The sequence below is a fragment of the Desmodus rotundus genome, chromosome 3, assembly GCF_022682495.2.
Source record: "Desmodus rotundus isolate HL8 chromosome 3, HLdesRot8A.1, whole genome shotgun sequence".
NCBI lineage: Eukaryota > Metazoa > Chordata > Mammalia > Chiroptera > Phyllostomidae > Desmodus > Desmodus rotundus.
In genome coordinates, this window is record NC_071389.1 from 61,376,309 (window position 1) to 61,397,327 (window position 21,019).

At 46.7% G+C, this 21,019-nt stretch overlaps 1 protein-coding gene across 2 annotated transcripts in view; it reads right to left on the reverse strand.

Moving 5' to 3' along the window:
• The window catches only part of LPAR3 (lysophosphatidic acid receptor 3), a 70,091-nt gene extending 50,964 nt beyond the window's left edge, over nucleotides 1-19,127 (reverse strand). The window contains exon 1 of one of the 2 annotated variants that reach the window (XM_045199604.2): nucleotides 18,930-19,127. The gene's annotated coding sequence lies outside the window, so the exon portion shown is untranslated. The remainder of the gene's footprint in view (nucleotides 1-18,929) is intronic. The other variant, XM_071220946.1, reaches the window with a different exon arrangement.
• Nucleotides 19,128-21,019: the final 1,892 nt, after the last annotated feature.

Sequence of the window (21,019 nt, forward strand, 5' to 3'; positions counted from 1 at the left end):
GCAAGTTCCACATTTCCTTTTGTGTTTATGCATTTATGTCCACCCCTCCCCTAGACCAGTCTTGCTCCGGCAGAGCCAGCACTATGCCTTTATGCTCCTGCCTATTTGTGGAATGAATGAATGAGTCTCTCTCCTACACGATCTCCCCACTAAAATGAAAAAGTTCAATTAAATGCCTTTGCTGACTTTCACCTACTAAATATGCCAATTAGAGAACTTCACTTGTTCCTTATGTGTTTTGGGTTACTTACTATCTCTACTTCATTATTAATTACCACTGTATTTTTTAATTGCTAGCATTTGAGTGGTTACTTTGTGCCTGATGCCAGATGAGCATTTTACATGGGTCATCTCACTGAACCCTCCCACAAAGATGCAGGTATTCGTATCACAGCCATTTCGCAGATGAGAAGCTGAAGCGCCCTTCCCTGAGGCCGCACAACTAGTGAGCAGAAGACCCTGGGCTCCACTCACGCAGCGGTGCTCCCGGGCCCCCATGCTTCTCTACAACACCACACCATCTTCCACAGACGAAGAAACGTCAGACACACCAAGAGTCACACTTCAGAAAACTACAGAATTACCAAAACAGAATGACCCAATCAAATGACATTCAAAGTCTATTTTGCATTATATGGGAAAAAAATGGGTATTCTAGGTAGTCTTTGAGGTTTTTGTTTGTTTTTTTGTTTTGTTTTAATAGCCCTAGGAAGCACAGAAAATGCACTTTTCTGAAAATATATTTTCAAATTTTATGCGAGTAGGCCACACAATGAGGTCAATATCAAGACAATTTGAACATCACTAAACTTTAATTCTGCCACACTCCAAGCTGTTTCTTTTTTCTTTTATCCTAAAAGTATAGAGGACTTGAGTAGTTTTGACCCAAAAACAAAAGATGTTAAACTTTGGAGCTATTACCACAACTTCAAACTCAGTAATTTAAGCCTTCATAAAATGATGGTTTAGAAAGTCTATATGTGGAATCCAAATGAAAACTTCAAGAGCAAAGCTTTCATTTAGACTCTCCCAAACTTGATTCTCTAAAAAAATGTCCAGCCAGCCCATAATGTGGAAACAATTATGAAAATTAAGACATTTGAAAACCACTCAAGCAGCTTTTATTTCTAGCTACATCGGATGAGACAAGTTGCTGCGGGCCTCTCAGCTGGCTTTCAACAACAGTCTCCTCTTCCTCCGAGGAAGAATCAGGTGGAGCCCAAACGAGGTCCCCTGGAGCTGCGCATATATTCTTTCTCCACGGTCCACAAATGGAAAAGAGTCCTCTCCTTTCTGGAAACCCCGGTCACACGGGGTTAGGTGAGTTGGTATTCTCACAACAGAAAAGAGACCTCTCCAGCATAAAAGCAATCACATTTGCTCACTGAATTCTTTTTAATAATTCATGTTAATGGCAAAATCAGGAGAGCATGGGAGATTTAAACCCACATATGACCCTTCAGGTTCATTTTAGCCATTAATTTCAGGACCTTCCAACTTATTGTTTCTTCTTCCCAGAAGCCTCTTCCCCAGAAACCCAAAGAGCTCATATCTCCACCTCATTCCTGCTCAAATGCCACTTCATCAGCGATCCCTTCCCTGCCACTGTCTAAAAGGGCACCTTGCCCCACCCTGCTGCACTCTTGTGCTTTAGTACTTCATTTTTCCTCAGAGCATCTCTCACCACCTGACGCCATCTGCTTGGGGTCCATCTCCCCATGTGCCGAGGACGTCGGGGACCTTGTGTTGTTACGGCGCACCCCCTGTACCTGGAATGCGGCCCAGCTCGCAGCGGGCACTCGGTGAGCACTTGTCAAGTGCAGAACTCAGTGACGTGTCCTTGTGCACATGTGCCCGCATGCACCCTCACCGTTTACCCACACTGAGCATTATTACTTTCTTCTTCTGCCTACTTTCTAATTTGGGTCTCATAACCCTTTCATTTCCCTCTAGAGACTTGGCTCCAAGCCCTGCTGGCTGAGAGGTGTGGGGGGCGGGGTGGGGGCTGTTTGCCACCCTTGAACAGCGGCTTCATTGGAGCACACAAGACAGGGTGGTCTGAAGGGCAGTCCCACAGTAAGACCTCTCCCTCATCAGTACAGACATCAGAAACTATGGCTCCTCTCTGGAACAAAATTTCAAAAGAGAGGGGACTCAATGGCCAAAATTAGAACAATTTGAGCAACAAAATCAAAGCGTTATAACCCAAAATGTAAAATAAACATCCAAGAGTCCATACTAATATAAGTAAATGACTGAATACATAATAAGTGAGAAAGGAGAGGCAAACCTCCCATGCAGAAGAAATCCGAATAAATGTAGCTATGGCACCGTAGAGGACGGGACTGTAACTCCCACTCCTTAGCTGTGGTCTGTGCTCAGTGACTTCCTCCCAAAAAGGACAGTATGAAAAGGTGAGGGAGGGGAAAGTCGCTTCTTGGTGGAGAAACTTGACAAACACAGTGATCAAGGTCAGTATCAACAGGGATGAGTCATGCTGCTCGCCTGTGGTCTTAATAGAATGTGTTAGGAATGGCACTTCACTATGTTATCTTCCTCCCCAAACCCGTAACCCCGGTCTGATCGTGATAAAAACCTCAGACAAACCTCCCCCAGGACACAGTCTACAGAATTCCTGACCAGGATTCAAAAACCGTCCAGTCATCACAAACAAGGAAAATCTGAGATACTGTCACAGGTAAGAGGGAGCTAAAGAGACATAACTAAAAATGATGTGTACCCTAGATCCTGGAACAGAAAAGGGACATTAGGTAAAAACTAAGGAATTATGAATAATGTGTGGATATAAGTTAGTAATAGTGTATCCATATTAGTTCATTAATGGCAACAAATGTACATTCATGTAAGGTGTTAATAACAGGGAAATTGTGTGCAGAAGTGGTGGTGTAATGTGGGAACTCTATACTATTTGCTCAGTTATCCTGTAAATGTACAACTGTTCTACAAATCATTTTTAATTTTTTTAAAGATGAGGGGAAGGATATTATCAACTCCACTATACTGCAGTAATTTAAATATAAATAAAGCCCATATGTTTCGTGAGCAGTTCCTTTACTCTCTGCTATGGTAAGATGCACAGAGGAGTAGCAATCTGTTTGAGATTCAATTTAAAAGGATACTGTCTGTAATTAGAGCATTGTAAGCCTCTGATATGATTAGGGAAAGCTCATATGTTCACTTTGGGGATGCCTGTTAAGTGCAGGGCTGTTACAACTCTGTTACCTTACCTTAATACACTATTGGCGGGGGGGGGGGGGGGGGGGGGGGGGACACCCATGGCCTGAGGGCCACGTGTGGCCCAGGATGGCGATGAATGCAGACCAAAACAAAATTGTACGTTTACTTAAAACCTTTTTTTTGCTTATCAATTTTTGTTAGTGTTTGTGTATTTAATGTGTGGCCCAAGAGAACTCTTCTTCCAGTGTGGCCCAGAGATGCCAAAAGTTTGGATACCCCCACACTAGATTGTTTAAGAAAGCTAAACTCACATGTACTAAAGTTTTGTTACTCTGTTTCTTAAGAATTTATGGTAATCTCAGGCACACTAAATTGGTCTGATTTATTTATTTTGTTTTGTTTTATTTTTTTAATTTTATTTATTTATTTTTAGAGAGGGGAAGAGAGGGAGAAAGAGAGGGAGAGACATCAATGTGTGGTTGCCTCTCACATGCCCCCTACTGGGGACCTGTCCTGAAACCCAAGCTTGTGTCCTGACTGGGAATCAAACCAGTGACCCTTTGGTTCACAGGCCGGCACTCAAACCACTGAGCCATACCAGCCAGGGCCTTAAATTGGTCTGATTTAGATACTCCATTCTCTCCATAGAAACAGGTCTCCACAATACACTCAGTGCCTCTCCTGGGTACTGAAGACACAGCTGCACAGACAGGCAGGCACAGGTGGGCTGTGCTGGGGAATGGAGAAACTTCCATGCCGCAAGTCATCTTCAGCTCAGAGGTGGAGGCACACGGGAAAACTGCAGCCTGAGCTTAGGGGAGTCAACAGGTTACTGGGCCAATGCCCATTTCTGAACCCTGCAGGTAGGGAGGACGGCCTGTGGTATGTCAGCTGGTTCAACCACTGCGTTTTCTCTTTCCGCTGAGTGGGCGGCTTTACAGGAGGCCATGGGAGACACACACAGCTTCTACACTAGGACTTGTTTAATAAACAACTATAATCAAGTTTATTGCTCCCGGGATCTCACTGATGACTAAGGACATTTTAAACCTCTTGACTAAACAGGAAAGCAAACTTGAAAACATACAGAACTAAGCCATATAAAAGAGGTGAGACCCAGATTTTATATGGATCAGCAAATTCTTGGCTTAGTTTATTCAAATATAATGTAAATCCTTCATTGTGTTTACTTTCTCTATTGCCCATTGCACGATTTTTTAACTTTTTTATTGAATTGATTGGGGTGACACTGTTAATAAAACTATATGGGTTTCAGGTACAGAATTCTGTAATACATCATCTGTACACTGTATTGTGTGTTCACCACCCTAATTACAGTTTTAATCTCATTTGATTCATCAGACATATTTTGTCCTTGACTCTCTTAAAAGTAAAATGCTCAGAATTAATAATATGTGTAAATAACATACCTGCATATGTTCTATTTACAGGAAATGATCCTTAGGCTGTTGTGCAATCCATTCAGTAGCTTTGAAGGAGGAAAAAATGCCAGAACTCAAAGAATGTTGTCACTCAGTGAAACTATATTTTGAGAAATTTCAAAGTGCTTGCTCATAGCAAATGACTTCCCATGAGAAGAAAATTAGATTTCTTTATGTAGTAAAATTGACAACAGACCAAATTTTCATCCAACTGTCCTCATCTAACCATGGTACTGCATTCCCTCGCTTACTCCATGTCACGCCCCCGCCCTCTGCCTCCAGTTCCAACACTGTTCAAGGGCTTGCTCTACATGGTTTGTTCCAAATAATCCCCCCCCCCCCGTTGCCAGCGGCAGGTCAGCAGTGACCTGTAGTGATCCCTCCATGCTTCACGCACCACGCCGGCCCAGGTTAGTGCCTGACTGAACCCTGAAACGCTATAGAACAAGGCAAATCATGTTTTCAAAGCATGTGGCAGAGTGGAAATCAGTTGTTTGAATCGTGGCTTCGGAGGCTGGCAAGGAGAGTGGTGCCATTGACAAACAAGGCAAGGTCCGGCAGGAATTCCACGCTGGTCAGGAAGCAGGTTCATCATTAATGCTGGAGGCTCAGAGCCCACCCTGTCATCCTGCCTCACTCTCCCACCCCGGACCACACTGGTGGTAAAATAGCACATCTGTGTAAAGACAGCAGGTTATGGCAATGCATGTAAAAGGCATTTGAATGCTGTGTCCGAGCCCACTGTTGGTCCCTCCAGCTCCACTCTCCATCCTTCTCCATCTGCTCTTTACCCAGTGGGACAGCATCAACAGGCTCCCTCGCCTTCCAGCTCCTACCAATGACAGGTATCGTGAGTGGTACAGCAAGCCATCTGGAGGAGGGAGGAGACTGAGAAAATGATTTCCCCTGCTCCCTCCCTGCCTGGTCACTGTAGGTTGGCTGGGTTGGCTCCCGTCAAGCCACTTGTCCTCTCCTTCCTACACCTTTCAAGCTAAGGGGTATTAACTGCTTTTTGCTGTTTCTAATTCTGGGGGACTGCAGCTGCACCTCTCTTGTTGGTCTGCCCTCCCCCAGTTACCAAGTGACCATCCCCCATTCCAAGTACCACTTGGACTGGCTCACTGGTTTCCTGTAGAACTCTGAGTAATATAGATGTCATTTACAGCACTTTGTAATACAACAGAAAGTTATTTGTAAGGTCATAACATGTTATGATGTTTCTTCTTCTGGTTATAAACATAACAATTCTCAGAGAAGGAAAGAGGAATGAACCTTGGGCATGGACCAGCGGCACGATTCTTGTGATACCCTCCACGTCCCCTTGCACATACCAGCACCCTAGTAAATTTCTCCACACACGGGGCTTCAATAAATGAGCAATTGACCCAGGGTTGCAGGGCTTATATAAAACAAAGATGCCTGCACCGGGTCCCAGCAGACCCCTGCCTGCACCGCGCAGTCCACCTCAGAGGTCCAGTGCAACCCAGGATCAGTTCTAACTCTCTCTGTTCTCAATCTCGTGTATCACGGAAATAAATGACATGGATGTAAGTGTTAATTTGGGCCTAAGGATTAACCAGGCTTGAAACAAGACACTGCAGAGAAAAATGCAGTAGACTTCTTAGGAGACCTGTGAAGAGGGCAAGGAGGAAGGTAATGACAGCCTGAGCCAAGGGGGCACTGCAGCCTCAAGTGAGGCAAAAGCAACCCCAACGTGGCTACAAGGGCTGCATCTTTGTGGGTACCACTGATGCATCCTCCTGAGTGGCATTTCCCATGGCACAGCTAGCCATGAGGGATGCCGGGTGAGTGCTGCTCTCCCAGAAGCTCTGCAGTCTGCAGCCTGCAGCCCTGTTGGAGATGCTATAGATGTAAAGGGTCTTTAAATCCAGGGGCAAGAGTCAGACTTAATCCCTGAGTAGACAAAAAAGCTCGGGGCAGGGGAGGAGTGCTCAGGAATAAGCTTGTCCCTATTCCATCCACAGCCTCATTTTATTCTAGGATTCTTTACTTATGCTCTTCCAATATGAATACAAACATCAGAGGCAATCCAAGACCTGGAACCTATACAAATCTATACAACTGGAACTTTCATACACGCATCCACTGGTTCTCCTAAAGTGTCTTTTTATCTACCAGACTCAGGCTCTCTTCCAGCCACTGGGGGAGGGAGAAACCCTCTGATTTGCACTGTAGAAGCATTCTCTGCCTGGGTGTCAGGCTTTGCCTCCAGACTGTGAGCGTCTGCTAGGAGAGTCTCCCAGTCATGTGTGTGCACCCGATGCCCAACATGGGGGCATGTAGTCGACGCACAACCAGCGCTTTGGTCACCTGTTGGTTAGTTGCAGTTCACTGGCTGGAAGGAGAGGAGATGGGAACCTGATCACACTATACTGAGTAATGCTTGGGTGATACGGAAGTAGAAAGAAAGTATAAGCTATTCTTTCAAGAAATTTGGCTGATAAAATTCCTGGAAACTCCCCTAAGGTATTCAACATACTTTATTAAATATTTGTCTTAACCTCACTTCTAAATCTACTGGGAGCGGAACTGGTATCCATCTGTCTCCCTGTTCTTTGAAGCACGAACACAAAAACTTGCTTATTATTGGCAAGAAATAAAGTCTGATTGAATAACTCCCCAAATCCTGTTTCCAGTCCTTTTTCTTTGGTTTCACTGTGGAAATTGATAAATAGTTATTCCCTTCTTGAAATTCCCCTCCCAAGCCCCTGTGACTCTATCCTTTCCTGGATCTTGTACCACTGTGCTCAGTATTTTTCTGTCTCCTGTTCTTCCATCAGCCTTAAAGTATATACACCCTAGACTCAGTTCTCAGCTCTCTCTCTCTTTTTTTCCCCTTTACATTTTCTTCCACTATCGCTTACATTATTTCCTCTGTGTGATGTCTACCAAATAATTATCTCAAGTCCTAACACCTCTCATGTCCTGTCTCTCTCTCATGCTAAGCTCCCAAATTCCAGATACACAAGATAAAAGCCATTGTAAGGGTAGCAGGTATGCAGGTGAGAACTCTCAATCTCCATCAGGACCACTGTTGGAGATCATGAAGCCACAATAAGGAACACAGTTTCCAGTTGAAACACCAGGTTTTTAATGCAGGCAGCTAAAATGATGCTGGCCACCGGTCTCACTAGTTGTGTGCAGTACAGCATCCACCAGCTGGCGAATAGGTTTGGGCCTGGAGAGGCTTCATCCCACTCACACTGGTCAGTTCTCCCTCTTCCCGGTGCTTTGCTTGGGTGCAGGGTAGAACGTTGGGCTCCCTTCCCTGATGCCCCCTCCCCCTGGGTCCTAAATACTGTCATGCTGCAGGCCTTCAGATATGCTCCTGCTGGGCACTCTTGTGGATTCTAACTCAGTTCCAAACCAGGGTATGTGGTTCCTGGACGTCCCCCTGATAAGGGTTCTCAGCCTCTTTTCACATGAACTTCCCCTTGTTAACCTCGCCACACAACCAGCCTCCGGGCCTCAGGCTGAGTAGAAGGGCCAGCAGGACCCCAGACTCATTTCCTAAGAAATGCTGTTCTGTGTGGTGCGACACTGACCTCAGCTCCTCCTCTAACTCATGAGCAGTTGTAGAATGCCCTGCTCCTTCTCTTGTCATTGCTGTTTGTATCATTATTTAGCCTTATGTCCCATGGCAGAGACTGCTAAATTGCGTTTCCTTTTTTTATAGAGTGATAAGCTCCATTTTCCAGACTTTGTAGCTAGGGTGGCCATGTGACCAAGTTCTTCCCAACCGGAGATGAGCGGAAATGAAGTGTGCCACTTCTGGGTCAGCCCTGGAACACCGAGCGTGGGCTCCGCCGCACTCTCTTGTCTTCCTGCAAGCTGGAACGCAGCCTGTGATCCGGCGCCCGTCGCTCACACCAGGCAGAGTCCCAGGAGTATGACTCAAAGCGGTGCATGGACGGACTGGTTTCCATCAATGAGGAAACGAGTACAGGAACTGTGAATACGCACTTACAAACGTTCACAGCACCTGCACATGGCTGTGAAATACAAGTGGATGACCCGTGGGTACAAACCAGAAGTACTGGGCTTTGGCACACTGGAAATAAAGAAACCAGTCTTTAAACAACGCGAGTTTGGAAGCATGGCCCTCGCAGATGATGGAAAAACCCTTCAAACCTGAGCCGCTTATCTCAGGACTGTGAATGAGAAAAGAACAAACTTTTGTTCTTGTTTTATTCAAGTCGCTGTTTTGGGGCATCTTTGCCTAAGACGACGGCAGCTCTAGGTGAAGGTGTTGGGAAGAAACAGAATGTGAGTGTGTGGCAGCTGCTCAGCTCAGCGTTAGCAAGGCTTGCAAGAAAGAGATGAGCTCAGGCCAGAACTGTTTGTAAGTTTGTCACCAAAGGTGGAAGCAAATAGACAGCATCCGGAAAGGGGGCGCCTTGGAAGACTAGGGAAGTTAACTGCTTCTGGAACTCCAAAGAGCAGAAAACAGTATCGCCACTGCCAGCCTCTCAAAGGCCTCTTGATAAAATGATGCGGTGGACCAAAAGGAACAGGAGCCTTCAGTGAATTCAGGAGAAAGACTGCAGCTTCCTGCCCAAGTCCGAGTCTTATAGCACCTCAAGGCAGAGGCCAGTAAGGAAGGAAAGAGGGAGGTGGGCCAGCACAGAAGGTGGGAAATAAGGCACGCTGGGCCAGAGACAGAATTTGGATGTGGTAACTGGCACGTGGGATGGACTAGATGCGAACAGACCAGGAAGAAGCCCATGACCTTTTTATGAAATTATATTGCCCTGGAAGCCACAGCTGGGTTTGGAAAGGCCCATGTTCATTCTCCCCCAAGAAGCACACACTTTCTAATACAGATTTCAGATCCTGCCACAGAGGGTAATGAATGAGGAAGAGCTTCCCAGGGGACACAGTCAAAGTCAGGGCCCCTTGGAGGCACTCTCTGAGGGCAGAAGCGGGACCTGCCACAAAGCTGACTTCGCAGCCAGGGCAGAGAGGCCTGAATTACTCGGGCTCAGCGGGGCTCCTTCATTTTCAGGCACCTGCAGCTGCTACACATCTATCTCCCATTCTTCTGAATGAGAGTTCTGTTTTGTGTTTTTGTTTCTGTTTGGGGGGGGCAGGTCTTGCTTCTTTCCCCACATTTTATAATGATGTTTCTCAGTCAGAATAAAGAAATAACAAACATTTTAGCATGGGTATTTGGAACAGAGATTAGAGAAGGGAAGGCCAGATCTGCGGAGTTCTGGTAAACTCGATCCTTGCAAGGAATGCACGGTGGCCAGTGATACACACGGAGGGGTGGGGCTCTGAGGGGAAGGAGCAGACGCCGTGGCATCAGCTGGATCTGAGTCAGATGCAGGCTCATCACTTTCAGCAATGACTCTAACCTGGCGCCCTGCTGATCCAGCCAGAGCTTTTTCTTCCTCTCCGAAAATGGCTTAATAACTACACCTACCATAAAGGATTGTTGAAAGGATTAAATTTATGCTTATAAAGTGCTTAGCAAGATGCATAATAAATGATAGATAATACTTCCCAAGAAAGTTAAATAACTCAAAATTTTTTACAGAAATAGAAAAAGAATCTTAAAATTTATATAGAACCACAAGGGATCCCAAAGGGCCCAAGCAATTTTGAGAAAGAACAAATCTGAAGGCCTCATGCTTCCTGATTTTAAAATATACTATTACAAAGCTACAGTAATCAAAACAACGGGGTACTGGCATACAGAGAGAGATATAGACCAATGAAACAGAATACAGCCCAGGAATAAACCCTTGCTTATACAGTTGAATGATCTTCAACAATAGGGCCAGGAATACACAACAGAGAAAAGATAGTCTCTTCAACAAACGGTTTGGAGGGAAGCAGACAGCCACATGCAAAAGCGTGCGGCCTCTGAGGGCAGCATGCGCGCCAGCAGGTCAGTCAACCCCTGTGCCTCAATTTGCTCACCTATAAAATGGGATCACAAAAGAATCTTCTACTAAGCCTGTTGGGAGATTTAAATAAGGTGCTTAGCATAGCTTCCGACATGTAGTCTTAATTTCTTTATTGCTATTTGTCAGTGGGCTTGAGAAAAGTTACTTAACCTCTTTGAGACTCAATTTCCTCTGTTGCAAAAGGGAGACAAACTCTAACTTGTTGGTTATTGGGACGAAGGAAAGGATATAGCTGATGTAAAGCCCTCGGCTCGCTTCTGGGTCCAGAGGACTCGGGCAAGTCCAGTAAGCAAAAGAGCAAGCCCGTTCCCAAGAGGTAGGGGAGCAAGGGTCCCAACAGAGATTACCAAGGAGGGGAGACCAAAGTGGGAAACACCTTCCCTCAGGCTGGGTGGGTCCCTGGCATAACCACCCCAAAGCCAAGCAAGGTCTTCTCTCCTCCACCACCCCATCCAGAGTCATTAGCTGGTATTTCTCACTGCTACTGAAAACCTTTAGTCCTGGATGAGTATGTGTAAAAGGAGGTAAGCTTGCTGAGTTGAAAGCCTCATGTCTAACCTTCTGATTCTATCATTATACTTCCTCTAGACCTCTCACTCCATGTGGATCTGAGCGTAATCCACCAAAATATTCTCACTGACATTCCACTGCATGACTTTCAAAGTGAATCCACACCTCCTTTTCCATTGGCTCCCAGGCTGGGATGGGCAGGGCAGCATTCTCTGTTTTTCAGAGAAGAAAACCAGCCCTGGGAGAGACTAATTCACTCTGGACAGCTGTCATCATCCTGGCCCAGGGATCTTGTCACCACACTGACCACTGTGGCCTTTTTTCAGTGGTTAATTCTATTTCCCCCCAAGAGGGAAATACGCAGATTTGTCCTCTATAACAACATTAATGCCTCTTACAAACATTTACTGATTCTAGAAGAAATACAATATGATTATGGCAACTGTCAATAAAAATTTGTAAGTGTATCTCTACTTAGAATTTATGACAAGAGTTTATGGGGGGAAAGTTCACATAATCAAATAAAAATGACAGAATAAAACTCTAAGTACATGACAGAAAATGGCAATGATTCGTCAGTTTGCCTGTTTTAGAGAAAGCTCGGAGGGGAAAGCAAGCAGCCGGTTTACTTCTAATACGTGGAATGATGTAATTTAACAAACACCTTCTCCTTAAGCATGCTACTTTTCCCATCAACCTTGTCTGCCTGTAAGAAATTAGACTGGAAATTAACAGAGAAATGCTAGTAATGACTTAGTGGCAATCCTTGCTGGCATTGCTGTCCCTTCCCTCTGTGGGATGTTCATGGATTTGGCATATGCGGACAGCTACATACATGTCATGGGCAAGATCCATTGGGCCCATGACAGTGGACTCTACCCAACCACTGATTCCTGTCGTCCCTGTCCAGGTAACATTTCCCCACTGCTCCCTATATGCAGGGGAAGGGCAGGTATACAAAACATGTATAAAGATGTAAAATGCACTCAGGAAGCTCACCATCTGCAGCAATGGATATTCAGCCAGGGCTAACCCTCCACTTTCCCCAGGGACACCTCCCAACATCTGGAGATGTCTGAGGTAGACATGACCGAGGGGCGCTCCTGGCACGTAGTGGGTAAAGGCCAGCGATGTCGCTACTCAGGCTACCATGCACAGGACAGCCCACAGCAGAGAACTGTCCAGCCTAATGCCAGCAGGGCCGAGGCTGAGAAATCCTGATGGACAGGGTACGGTGAGACACAGAACAAAATGCAACACAGGGGTGGGTGTGGGATGGGCGGTCAAAGAGACAAAAGGGAAGTGTGGGCAGACTGACCACATCTAAACAGGTGGATAACATTCCGTGTCAGCAAGGGTGTAGGGAAAATGGCAGCCTCATACCATGCTGGTGAGCATAAAAATGGATACAACTTTTGGGGAGAGCAATTTAAAAATGTATATACTATTTTTATCTTTGCTTCCTTTTTCATTCCTATGTTCTCCCTTCCTTTGCCTCCTCTTTCCTTCCCTTCCCAGAACAGAGGCACGAGCATGGGGCTGAGAACACAATGTGATGGGAGGGAGTCTGGGGAATTGCACAGAGCCATGGACAACTTGGTTGGGAAGCCACATAGAGCAGTGAGCTGGAGGGACAGGAAGCTGATAATGAAGCTGACAAGACACAGGCGCTGGCAGGCCAAGCAGCCAAGGACAAGAGGCAGTAGGACGGGAAGTGGACACAGAGGAGGCAGGCTGGCCTTCGTTGTTGGGGGATGGGCTACTCTGAGCAAATAGGTACAAATATTAAAGATAATGGGATCAAGTTTCCAACTTCCAGAGAAGAAATGTACAAAGATATAACAGGGAAAGAACAGAAGGGTCCCTGGGTGTTGGGTTGGAATTGGAGGTACACTATTAGTATGAATGAATGATTTTATAATACATGGCCTCATGTAGAAAAATTTATAAATGTTTCTGGTTATATTTCCTAGCTCTATTCTCTCAAAGACCTAAAGCAATGACACCCCAGTAACAACAGGCCCATCAATCTCCCATATCTTGGTTTCTAAATACCATTCTCTACCAAAAGAGAGGAATTACTAAGTCAGGGACGAGATAAGTCTTGAATATCCTGTAGTGCCAGAAATTGTTTAAAGTGCTCAGGGAAGGACAAGGATGTCAGAAGGATACAGGATGTCAAAGGGCCAGCTCAAAGGGACTCCCATGGGCCAAACTGAGGGCCATGTGACCATAAAAATAAACAGTGACAGTTAACAGATGTCAACATATTGAATACAAAGGAAATCCACGAATATTTCCTAATATAAATTAATAAGTGAGTGAAGGAGAAAAAAGTTCTTCCTTGGAGTGAATGCCAACTAATAAACATAGGAGTGATGGAAATAAAGAATCATTATTTGGCGGCCTTCAGAGAGGTGGCTGATTTAGGCATAAGTCATCAATATGATAAGGCTTGTAGATAGAGGTTTAATGAGGAGCAGGCTATTAGCATAACCTTAGAATACTTTCCTACAAATTTATTGGTAGACATTTCCAGGGGGAAGATGGTGACTTTAAGGTGGGACGATCTGGCAGACACCAACATAGCCAGGCCACCGAGGCCAATATTCCAGCGGTGGGACAGGTTGGACCCCCTAATGTTATGCGCTGAGAAGAGCAGAGTACGTGTTCCTGCCAAGGGACGGCCCGACTCTCGTTCTGAAGAAATACCTGCTGGACTCAGGTTGGGTCATCCTACAGACGTAAGAGCTGTAATCTAAGACCTGTGCAACCGCAGGGGCGTTAGGAACAGGGACAGTCTGAGGAACTGCTCCAGAAGAGACATGACAAACAACGCGGATCCAGGTCAGACGGGGAAAAGGGCATTTGGGGGGACAACTGATGAGATATGAATGGGCTCTGTGGATTGGACAGTAGTGTGGTACCCATTCAATTTCCCGATTTAGTCACACAGTGATTAATTGTATGTGCCAACTTGACTGGGTTAAGGGAACAGACAGCTGGTAGGACATCATCTGGGTGTGCCTCAGGGTGTTCAAGGAAGAGATTAGCATTTGAATCAGCAGACTGAGTAGAGCAGAGCACCCTCACCAATGTGGATGGCCTCCTGTGATACACGGAGGGCCTCAGTAGAACGAAAAGGTAGAAGGGCAAATATGCCATGTTGCTTGAGATGCGACATACATCTTCTCCTGCCCTTGGACATCTGTGCTCCTGGTTCTCAGGCCTTCGGGCTCAGACTAAACTACACCACCAGCTTTCCTGGTTCTCCAGCTGGCAGATAGCAGATTGTGGGACTCCTTGGCTTCCATGATCTCAAAAGCAAATTTCTGTAAGAAATCAATCTCTCTCTCTCTCTCTCTCTCTCTCTCTCTCTATATATATATATATATATATATATGAACATATATATGAGCATATTTATATATAAATGACATATTTAATGTATTTATACATAAATAACATATATTCTATTGGTTCTGTTTCTTTGGCGAATGCTGACAAATCTAAATGCCATGGAGAGATAGAAAAGGATTATACTTATTTTCCCTTTGTTAGATCCATGCTACAGTTTAGCCCAAGGGGGAAAAAAAAGCCCCCATTCAAAGAACTGACCTATTAAAAATCAACCAGGGCAAGGAGGCAAATGACACAGTGATTTTCTACACCCGATCCCTTGCTTCAGTCTTCAATTACTAATTATGTCCAAGGACTCTGTTTCTACCTTTGGATGCCTAGCTCTCCTTGGGGAGTGAAGACTCTGACTGACTCCACAGCGCACCTTTGAGCTACCTAGCCTGGGTTCACCTTGGGGCAGTTCCAGAATCTCTGCAGAGGAGGGACTTTGGGGCAGTCTCAAGGGAAGGCTCAGACCCCAGGGGGCTGCCTTCAAGCTGCATTAACAAAGCACGCACAGCACTTTTATGTAGACCTCATGTTGGGAGGGCCTTTGGGCAAACTGGTACAGCTCATGGACAGGCTAAAGTACCCTCCAACCCAGCCCTGCCACCTGCCAAGCCACCCCTTGATGATGCCACTGAATTTGCACATGGCTGAGTCAAGGCCAAGGCAAGTAAAACCTGCCACCTAATGTCCCAGGAACAATGAAGGCATAAGACTAGCTGATGAGGAACTGGGAGGGGGTGACAAACGTCCTTTGGAAGGGGTAAGGTAGGCTGTACTGGGCGGGTTGATTTCCAGAGTGACACCCAGCCCAGCCCAGCCTGAGGTGTGTGAATGATTCACATCTGAGAAGAGGCAAGGTCCATGGGGCCCAGACAGTGCTGGGATCACAGGCAAGGGAGGCGTTCAAGGCAGCAGGCGGACAGGACAGGAGCTGGGAGCCAGGCACTGCAGAGGCCCGGGGAGGAGGAATGAGGAGGAGGACATCAGCCTGGGGAATGAAGAGGGGGTGGGGACAACCCGGGAAATTAGAACCTTCTTCTCGCTGGCTCCTACTCACCTGGCTCACCAGGCAGGTCAGGCAGACAGCAACACGTGCCTTTCAGATCAAATGAAATAATTAGCTTAACTGTTTGAGAGGGGAAACGCCTCGAGTCAGTTTAGTGTTTTGCAGAGTGAACCGCAGAGGCCCAAGTTAGCCGGAGGCACAGGGCAGAGAGGCCAGCTCAGCGCTCCCACCTCAAGGTCGGAGGACTGTCACCGCCACTCTCCTGGGATGGACATATTGGCTGGTTAGCTGGCTCTTGGTTTTTGTCCCCGAAGAACTGAGATGAGCAGACAGTACAGGTAACTCTAAGAGGGAAATAAAGCTTCTTTGGAACTTTTCCCTGTGTCTTCGATTACGCAGTATTAGATAATCTCAGTCCTGAACTTTATCTCCCTCTTGTATTCCCCACAGAGCACCTCTGAACCTTTGGCAGGATTTCCTTCTTGACGTCTCCTTCGACATCAGAGGACTGCGGCCATGTGCACTTGGCACACCCGGTGCCCACACGGAAGTCCCACCACCCCATACAGCCTGCCTGGGTGTCCTACATCTGGAGGTCCTGCATCTTTAATTCCAATGCCTGTATAGCCCTCACGGGGTACAAAGCTTTTTCTCATACATGACTTATTGGGACCCAAGAACAGCCCACACAGGTAGGTAGAAAAGGAATTATTACCCCCATTGTGTAAATGAGAGAACTGATTTGAGGATGACAAACGATTTATTTAAGGTCACAAGAACTCACAGAAGTGGGGCTGGGGTTAGAACCCAGACCCCTGTACTCCAACCGCCTCTCTAACCCAGCATTATAAAAGCACAGACTCCAGGGCTTTCCATCCACAGCAGGACAAAGTTCCAGGGGACTCCTTCACATACACACAGAACCCAGTACGAGGGACAAAGGATCAGCAAGGCCAGAGAGGAGGTGGCTCAGCAGCTGCAGGGGGGATAATGGATGAAAAGAGCAAAAGGACTATGGCCAGGAAGGAGGGAAGCAAGTAAGGAAAGTGTGCAGAACTTCTCGAAGTCACCTACAGCTTGGGCATCTATCTTTTGGCTGGAACGATGGACACTTGTACCCATGCTTCCAGAAATGTCAATACTTTAATGTTTATCTAGAAGAGAAGGCAACCGGCATGTAGGGAGCACTTCCTGTCTATTGGAGACCATACTAAGTGCTTTGCTCTTTTAATCTTGGGAGGTAGATATAAACTACATTTTTGCAGACAAGGAAATGAAGGCTTAGCAAGGCGAAGCAATGGACTGGAGGTCACAAAGCCTGGCCTGGAACAAAGGCCGGTCTGACTGCAAAGCTCCGCTCTTCTTTTCATACCACATTCATAATGCCTTGGGCCTGGGCTCTGCCGTGCAGAAGCTTGCAATCAGACTTAACCACCCTGTTGGGTATAATCACAGGCCAGAAGCATTTTGAACTAATGTATACTCCCAGGAGAATGGCTAATGGGTAATTTAAGCTATAGTAATTCCCATTTGAGTTACAGTGATTCCCCTTGCCCCAGCCCAAAGAAATAAAAGGTTGGGCTTAAGTCATGGTGGATTTGTGCTCCTCAGCAGAAGATGGAAAACCTGGGAGAAGCAGCCAGCCTCAGGCACGCGGTAATGACTTTGAGAGCGTGTGCCTACAAGGCCGTGGGCACATTTGTTCCTGGGTGCATGTGTGTTTTAGAAAAATGAAAGAATGAACACATGGTAGACTCTCACACAGGTTCTGATGAACATACACAACACCCTACTATCACGTATTTTAGTGCTGTCATTTCAGTCTTCATTCACAGAAAACAGAGATCCGTTCTAGCACACATCTTGTCAAACAGCCAGACACCTAAAATAGATCTGATCTAAGAGTCTGGTAGTTGATTTTACCCAGTTGTCAGATTTAGAAAAGAAGGTGTGTCATTTGTAGTTAAAGCAAAGTTACATAGTTTTGAATTCTAAAGACAAAACAATATAAAACAAGAAAAATGTTCCCAAATGATCTATCTTTCCAGTTATGTGGTAGTGCCCACCCATGCAAGTCAGGTCCGGATGGTCAGATGTCCCGACACCGTGGTCACAACACTGGGTCCCACACTCCAGGCACAAAAGACAACTCTGGAAGCTTCTCTCAAATACGTAAGCCTCGCTGGCAGGGTGTGCTTGCTGCTCTTTTTAGAAGAGCCCAGTTTGTTTAGACAAGCATGCGAACAGAGCCAAGGTTGTATGTTTCTAACTGTATCACTTCTGTGGGGGCGGGATGGGGGGAGGAAAATTCTACTCACTGGACTGGGACCACACAGGAGTGGATCCAATGTTTCGTGGGAAGCAGGGATAGCAACTATTGAAAACCCAACAATCTCAGCAATGCAAAAGTTCATGCACTGATGAAAAGCAGTGCAGTGCATGGAATAATAACCTACTTATAAAGGGACCATCCGTTTGTGGCTAACATTTACTTTATTCTCCAACTTACAAACAAAAAACAAACAAACAAAAATAACAAGTAGGAACGGTGAGAAGTTAGGCATCCCTTAGCTTGTAAAGTAACATTCCCACACCAGGTAATATACACTGGGTGGCAAGGGTGAGGAGGTAAATGTGTTACAACGACAACAAATTATGGGAGGGGGGCCATATAGTGGAAATTAGGTACTCACTTAAAAACTGACCTACAAATACTCTGGAGAGCCATTTTAATGATTACCCTAGTAAGGTTAAATTGTTTCCAATACTCACAGTCACACAGTCACTCCTCAAATTACATGCATGAGAAATTTCTGAGCAACTTTGGGTAGTCGCAGCCTGCTGAGGGAAAGCAATAAAGTAACATTGCTACAGAACAAAGCACTTTTGTCTACCACGGGGACCTTCACTTACTCACAAAGCACAATCTCCCAACAGTGTTACTAGTTAATAATAACTATTCGCCGAATTTGTAGATGCCTTGCATGGTTCGTGCTGTTCCGAGACACACCATCACACCAGGAATACAGGTTACATCCCTGGGCTCTACGGGAAAACCTGTGTTTCCCGTCGACAGCACTAAGACAGCGTTTGGAAAAGGAGCACCTGTGCAAAAGCAGAGTGGAGCCTCGCCGCGCTCCCGGGGCTCAGCCCACCAGCCGCGAGCAGGGGCAGACGCAAAGTGGCTTTGGCATCCCGATTGCTTTTCACTCATGGGGGGGAAAAAGTGGGAAAGGGCAAGGTGCGTGACACTCTGCCCGGAGGGTCCTGTCCCAGGTGCTTAGAGTGGGTCTGGGCCCCGGGCTAGACGTCAGGCAACCCCGAAAAGCTGGGCCCCGCGGAGGCCCCAGCATGCTGGCCTCCCCACGCACAACCCGGGCATCTACAGCCCCGGGAATCCTCCCCCACCCCTGTGCCTGGCGCCCCACTCACCGCTCACGCTTTGCCGCCGAGCCCGGGAGCCGGGGCCCCTGCGGCTGCTGCATGCCCTCGGGCCCTGCGCGACGGGACGACCAGGTGCCCGGCTCCCGCCGGGCGCCAGGAGCAGCGGAGGACAGGCGACAGGCGGGTGGCAGCGGAGTGTCTCCTTTCCAGCAGCCGCGGCTGTGCATCCGGAGTCCAAAGAAAGTTAGGCTGAGCGAGGGGTGGAGCTGAGGGGGCGGAGTGGCGCGCCACCGCCCTGCCCCGCCCTGCCCCGCCCTGCCCCAGGCGTCTGGCCGTTCCCACGGGACAGCGCCCCCCTCTGGCATGCCACAGTTCGGTTCTTCTGCAGATGCTCTCCTGCCTGGGACAGGCCCTCTCAGGTGGGTGGCCCTCCTGATGGAGGATGAGGAGCCAACGAAAGGACCCTAGCATCCAGAGGCCTTACAGAACCATACCTGGGAGTTCCATAATAAGCGCTATCCTTCTCCGTCCCTAGGATTCCTTTGAAGAGGCTGCAGGGAAGTGCAGCCCACACCCATCCACCCCCAACCCCTGTGGGAAGCAGGTTCACTGCCAAGACAAACATTTGTCCTAAAATTTGAACCCAAAGCTACCCGAGGGTGCAGGCAGCCCCAGAGCCCAAGGATGGCCGCGTATATCTGGCCTGGGACCTTTTAGGCACCTTTTGATTGAAACAGGAAACAAAACATATTTAAAATTGTGAGAGGCTTCTGGGCCTCCGGGGGTAGGTTTTCAAAGCTGAAATATAGAGCCTGCACTGGCCCGCCTTTGGCGAAGGAGAAAGATGTAAAGTAAAGCAATGTCATGAAGACTTCTCTCTGAACTCTGCCCAGCAAACTGGGGTCACAGACATGCTCGAAGTTGGGCCTGGTGACCACCCAGAGGGGAAATACTGCGATGTGAGGTCTGCATGCTTCAGAACCTGGGAAACACTGAGTGCATGTGCGGGAATGACTGCCTGCAGCCCTTTGCTGTTCATTCCTTCACTCAACTTTTGTATGCCAGCTAGGGACCTTATTCCAGGAAACAACCTGAATGATGGCCTGCCCCCTGTGATCAAAAAAATCCTGCTCCCTCTGAAGACCATGTTTTAATAATGTTTTATTCCTTATGCAGTGGACCTAATCCCATGGGCCACGGCAGCCTGGTGTGCTCACACCTTCATAGTGATGTGCCTCAATTTTGATGCAAAATTATTGTTGCTTCACCTGCGTGTTCAGAAAATTACTGTGGTGCCTCACAGATGAACTGTGTACAGAGGACTAGAACTTACAAAGCTGGCACCACAGAAAGATCATGTTTGCCAGAACAAACAAAAACCTCACAGATGACAAATGAGAACAAGGTCAGGGGAGTGAACAGCTCAACTCAAATAGCACACGATGCTCAAGGGGCGACCCAGTGAACAGAAAAAATTCTCAACCACCAGCACTTAGCAAACGCTTGACTCAACAAATGTGTAATATGTTGAGAAAGTTGTTGTGGGCTGGAATGGGAACTATAAACACCAGTTAGAGACTACTTTCACTGGAAAAATTTGTCCCAAGTTCCAAACAAAGGCAGTTTGGAAACACACTATTGTAACCTGGGAGCTTCCTGAACCTGGCCATTGTACAGTAGAAGGGGGAGTCTGTAAAGCCAGATGTGATTGCCTTTAACATATGAATCCTAAATACAAAAAAAAAAAAAAAAAAAAGGAAAAGGGAACATGGGAAGCTGTGCTACAAAAAGAAAAATGTATTTTATCTAGATGTGGGTCATATCTGAGCAGAAGGTAAGGAAGTGATCTAGGAAAAAGATGCAAAGAGAGACCACCCAGCTTACATGTAGAAAGAACCACAGCCAAGGACAGGAAAAGAGGGACAAGAGGTGAAGGATAAGTACAAATAAGGTCGTGGCCCCAAATCCTAGTTTTTAGAAAGAAGCCCAAGGATTATCCACCAGAACCTTCTTTAAGTCTTGTAGGGTCTGTGGTGTCTCACTTCTCTGCCAAATGGTTTTATTTTTAAAGATTTTATTTATTTAGAGAGAGGGGAAGGGGGATAGAAAGAGAGGGAGAGAAATATCAATGTGTGGTT